Source organism: Aquarana catesbeiana, linkage group LG03 (assembly GCF_042186555.1).
Source record: "Aquarana catesbeiana isolate 2022-GZ linkage group LG03, ASM4218655v1, whole genome shotgun sequence".
NCBI lineage: Eukaryota > Metazoa > Chordata > Amphibia > Anura > Ranidae > Aquarana > Aquarana catesbeiana.
The window spans coordinates 101,766,411-101,772,613 of NC_133326.1; positions in this window are offsets into that span (position 1 = coordinate 101,766,411).

Below are 6,203 nucleotides of genomic sequence, written 5' to 3' on the forward strand. Positions count from 1 at the left end.
AAGGATCTGCGGGAAAAGGTAGTTGAACTGTATAAAACAGGAAAGGGATATAAAAAGATATCCAAGGAATTGAGAATGCCAATCAGCAGTGTTCAAACTCTAATCAGGAAGTGGAAAATGAGGGGTTCTGTTGAAACCAAACAACGGTCAGGTAGACCAACTAAAATTTCAGCCACAACTGCCAGGAAAATTGTTCCGGATGCAAAGAAAATCCCACAAATAACTTCAGGTGAAATACAGGACTCTCTGAAAACATGTGGTATGGCTGTTTCAAGATGCACAATAAGGAGGCACTTGAAGAAAGATGGGCTGCATGGTCGAGTCGCCAGAAGAAAGCCATTACTACGCAAATGCTACAAAGTATCTCGCTTACAATACTCCAAACAGCACAAAGACAAGCCTCAAACCTTCTGGGACAAAGTCATATGGAGTGATGAGACCAAAATTGAGCTTTTTGGCCACAACCTTAAACACTTCATTTGGAGAGGAGTCAACAAGGCCTATGATGAAAGGTACACCATTCCAACTGTGAAACAAAGAGGTGGATCGCTGATGTTTTGAGGATGTGTGAGCTACAAAGGCACATGAAATTTGGTCAAACTTGATGGCAAGATGAATGCAGTATGTTATCAAAAAATACTGGAGGAACATTTGCATTCATCAGCCAGGAAGCATGGGACGTACTTGGATATTCCAACATGACAATGATCCAAAACACAAGACCAAGTCGAACTGTCATTGGTTACAGCAGAATAAAGTGAAGGTTCTGGAGTGGCCATCTCAGTCTCCTGACCTCAATATCATTGAGCCACCCTGGGGAGATCTGAAACGTGCAGTTCATGCAAGATAGCCCAAGAATTTATAGGAACTGGAGGCTTTTTGCCAAGAGGAATGGGCAGCTTTACCATCTGAGAAGATGAAGAGCCTCATCCACAAATATAACAAATGACTTCAAGCTGTCATTGATGTTATTAAGAACTGGGGAATGTAAACTTTGATCAGGGTCATTTGGCTAGTTTCTGTTGTCATTATGATTTAAAAAGAGTAAACACATTTGAATAATAATAATAAATGGCTTCAGTAAAACACTAACCATGAGTGAAAGAAAAGTTTTTGTGTTATCATTCATATTCTCTGAAAAATGGCAAAGAAATCATAAATTCTGCCAGGGTATGTAAACTTATGAGCACAGCTGTGTATGCCTGTATTTCTCAGCATTGAGGACACCATTTATCCTGACCAAATCCCCAACTCCATGTAGCACCCTCCTAGATAGGTGCTAGGTTAGGTAAACTTAGTTCTGGGCTCACTGTAATCAGTGTAGCTGTGTGATTATTTTGGTCTGTCTGTTTTTCCCCCCAAGTGGTAACTCTGAAATTAGCAGCCTAATGTCTACAAAAAATCCTGGCAGCTCCAAAAAATGCTGAGAATGAGGATAAATAGGAATGTGTAGACAGGCAGCTTTTAGTTCAATTGTTGTCATGAAGCATTGTGGAGGCAAAATAGTTTTTGCCGAGACTATGGTGTCCATCTGGAATTTCTTTTACGCTGTGGATTTGTTTCAAGTTGTCTCAAGTTATCTCAAGTTGAGAATAAGATAAAACTTGCGTAAAGGTTAGTCAATTACAAACATGTAACAGTAGAAACCTAGACTGACTTCAACTGCTGGGATTAGCACTAAAACTTGCTAGTCTTCCAGCTCCCCCAGGTACAAAAGTGCTGAGACTTAAAACCCTATTATAGACAAAGCATTGATGAAACGCAAACTAACTTGGATCATGTTGAACGAAAAAATATGAGGCATTCTGCATGACAAACAACCTTTTTTTGAGAAAATATGGTCCCTCTGACTCACATACCTACAGGCCCCCAATACATCAATTACTCAGACGACCGACCAAGGATTCCCGAATGGACTCACCTTTCTTTCTTCTCTCCTTCAATTCTACCATATCTTTATTTCATATTTACCTCTGTCATTGGGTTTCCACAATTTTCTTGCTTCTCTTCTCTATGGTTTACCCGGACACTCCTGGGTATATTTTTGGTAATAGGGTCCCCTATAGGGGACAGTTATGTCAAACAATTGCTGAAAGAATCTTACGTAATACGTTATTATGCCACCCGGAATAATTTGCTGTGGTCTTACTCTAGTAATGATGTATAACAGGAACCAAGTTGTCTCGTATACACACAACGCACTGGGTGGCTAATAGAACAATTGCACCATAGATTATAGGTAGATTTAACGTTCTGCTAGTATTCCAGCATTGGTTACTGTCCTGCCTCACATTCTAGTTAAAATATGTTGGGGGGCACATAACGGACCTAACCTGCATGTCAGGTCTTCACTGGTCTGCATCAAGCCCCACATTTTTTTGTTTGCTTGGCTGTTTGTTTTCATGTTCACCTGTTTATCTGATACACGTGGAGCAAGTGAGGATTGTTCGCTGTTCCACTGACTGTTTTACCAAAACAATTAAAAAAAACATTGAAAAATTGAAACAGAAAAGTGCTGAGACTTTGGCAGGGTCCCTCATGAGAAATGTTAGAAAAACTTTGAGAGAGAGTTGCTGGAAAACTTTAGGTATTAGCCATCTTCTATGAGCCTCTGAATTTATGCATTGGGTGCAATGTTTTGTCACTGTAGTAGGAAAAGCCCCAACCTCTCCCCTGTTGGGCCAGTGGGGTTTATCATTGGAGTTTGCTGGTTTGCCCCATTGCTTTTTCTTGCAGGATTCCTTAGAACCTTGAATCTATGTTTTATTACTACAAATTAACTGGTTTGCTAGTGCCTTTTTTCTGATAGGAACGGCCTTCACTGAACAAGATGGGAAATTACTCCAAGATTTGTAGTCTAGGGGGTGTTCATTTCTAGATGAGACTGCATGTGGGAATTCTAAAATTCAACACTACATGCCATACAGTAGCTGCTTTGAGATTGGTAATAGTAGAATCCCAACCACTCTTAAGCATCAATCCTCTTGTCCACTGGGTCTTTTGGAATACCCATGACTTAGAATGATACCTCAGTGGTTTAAGAAACTTGAGAAAATGGTGCATCATGTTTAGGAGTTTTGTTCCAGTGAAAAGCAGGATCAAACAGGAATCTGCATTTTAACCATCTAAGAAAGTAGGATGTTGTCTCAGGATTCAGCAAGTCTCTCCCAGTGGACTCTGTGAGAGTACCATGAACAGGAAAAATTGCCCTTTTTCTTCTCTAACCACTTTAGTATCAGACACTCTGGCCCCCTGCCTGTTCAGGCCAAGTTTCAAGTTTCAGCGCTGTCACACATTGATTGGCAATTAGTCATGAAACATGAGACCCAAATGAATTCTTTATAATTTTTTGAGCCAAATAAAGCTTTCTTTTAGTTGTATTTATTCATCACATTTTTCTAACTTTTTGTTATAAAATCTTTTAAATAAATAATCATTCTTCATAAATTTAGGCTAAATTTTATTTTGTATTTTGCTTTATTTCCTTGGTAAAAAATTACCCAAATCAGTGTATAATAATTAGTCTGAAAGTGAAAGTTATAGATCTCATTTCTTGAGGCCCTAAAATGTCAGGACAGTACAAACATCCCTCAAATTACTCCTTTTTGGATAGTAGACAGTCCAACGCATTTAACAAGAGGCATAGTCAGTTTTTTGAAGCTGAATTTTTTTTGTCACAAATTTTTGGAAAATTAAGAAATTAAATAATTTATTTTTCACAAAAGTTGCCATTTTAAAAAGTAATTTCTCACACACAGCATAGGCTTAGAATTACACTCCAAAACACATTCTGCTCTCAGTTATGGCGATACTACATGTGTGAGACTTTTTCACAGCCTGGTTGCATAGAGGGGCCCAAAATCCAGGGTGCACCTTTGGGATTTCAAAGAGCATAAATTACGCATCTAATTTCCAGACTATCACAATTTCGAGGCCCTGGAGCACCAGGACCATAGAAACACCCACAAAATGATAGTATTTTGGAAAGCAAACGCTTCAAGGTATTTTTTGAAAGCCATAGTGAGTCTTTTGAAAATATAATCTTTAGCCACAGGTTTTTGGGAAATGCAGGAAGGAAAATAAAAGTTTTTTTTTTTTTTTTTTTTTTTTTACACAAAGTTATCAATTAATAAGATATTGCCAACAAACAGCATAGGCATATTTAAAATTACACCCCAAAACACAAAAACACATTCTGCTACTTCTCCAGAACATGGATAACATATGTGTGAGACTTTTTCACTGTCTGAACTGGTTATGTACTGGACATTGTGTCTTATGTATCACACAAATCAACCAATTGTGCCAAAAAAATTGTACTGTAATGGTCACCTCTGTACAAGTGGTCAGGGAACATAGCTTAGTGCAGCATCACCTATAGCAGTCCCAGTTCCTATAAGCCAAGCAAGCCTAGCCTACGGGTACATGACTGCCCAGGCCGTTAAGGCCATAGGCAGAGACATTGTCAGCAAACAGGCAAAGGATCTGTCCAGACAGCAGGCAAAAACATGGTCAATAAACAGGCAAGGCTTAGTACAGGCAACAGGCCGAGGCAACACTGCACTTGCACTGGTGTAGCAGTGACCAATGAGACTAAGTGGTGTGGCAGTGATCAAGAAAATTGTAACTGTTGTGGCAGAGATCAGTGACACTGCAACTGGTGTGGTGGTGATCAGGGACAATATGACTGGTGTGGCAGCGATTAGGAACAATATGACTTTTTGGCATTGATAATGGACACTGGGACTGGTGTGGTGGTGATTAGGGACCATATAACTGGTGTGACAGTGATTAGGGGCGCTGTAAGTGGGTGGTAGTTATTAGGGACACTGGTGAGGCAGTGATTAGGCACATTGTGAGTGGGTGGTAGTGATTAGGGATACTGTGAGTGGGTGGTGGTGATTAGGGACACTGTGAGTGTGTGGTGGTGATTAGGGACACTATGAGTGGATGGCAGTGATTAGAGACACTGACTGGTGGTGGCGGTGATTAAGGACACTGTGAGTGGATGGCAGTAGTTAGGGACACTTACTGGTGCAACAGGGATTAGAAACACTTGTGTGGGTGGCGGTGATTAAGAACACTGTAAGTGGGTCGCGGTAACTAGGGACTAGGGATGAGCTTCGCGTTCGAGTCAAACCCATGTTCGACTCGAACATCTTCTGTTTGATCGTTCGCCGAATTGCGAACGATATGGGCCGTTCGCACCAATTTCGTGTGGCGCGTCACGGCCCATAATTCACTGCGGCATCGCAGTGCATTGCTGGCTGATGTTTGGCCAAGCATGCACTATGACCCGCATGCTTGGCCAATCACAGCGCCGTCAGTAGAGAGAGCTGTAATTGGCCAAAGCCAGGGTGGCTTTGGCCAATTATGGCTCAGGGGGTTTAGAACATGCCCCACACTATATAAGGCCGCCTGCACGGCGGCCCTGTGTAGTGTGTTCCGGCGTGCTTACAGCGAGAGAGAGAGACAGTGTCATTTCATTTGAGTTAGATTAGGCAGGACAGTCACTGAGTTAGCTGCACTTACAGTGTATTGTGTATATATATATGCATCCCAGGTGTTGTATGTGTATATATATATATATATATATATATATAGACTGTAATCAGTTTAGCTAGATCCGTTTCTGTTATCTTCCTACTGACAGGCTTGTCTTGTTACAGTATTTACAGCTACCTGAAGAAAATTTCTGGTGTTCTTTTGATCCTATTAGTACAACAGTCAGGCAGCTAGACTATTTACAGTTAGTGTAGTGCGTCCTCCTCACAGTGTTCAGTTAAAGCTACAAGTTAGTTTAGTGTGACCTCTGCACGGTGTTCAGCTAAAACTACAAGTTAGTGTAGTGCTTCCTCCTCACAGTGTTCAGCTAAAGCTACAAGTTAGTTTAGTGTGACCTCTGCACAGTGTTCAGCTAAAGCTACAAGTTAGGGTAGTGCTTCCTCCTCACAGTGTTCAGCTAAAGCTACAAGTTAGTGTAGTGTGACTTCTGCACAGTGTTCAGCTAAAGCTACAAGTTAGTGTAGTGCATCCTCTGAACAGTGTTCAGCTAAAACTACCAGTTAGTGTAGTGCGACCTCTGCACAGTGTTCAGCTAAAGCTACAAGTTAGTGAAGTGCGTCCTCCTCACAGTGTTCAGCTAAAACTACAAGTTAGTGTAGTGCGACCTCTGCACAGTGTTCAGCTAAAGCTACAAGTTA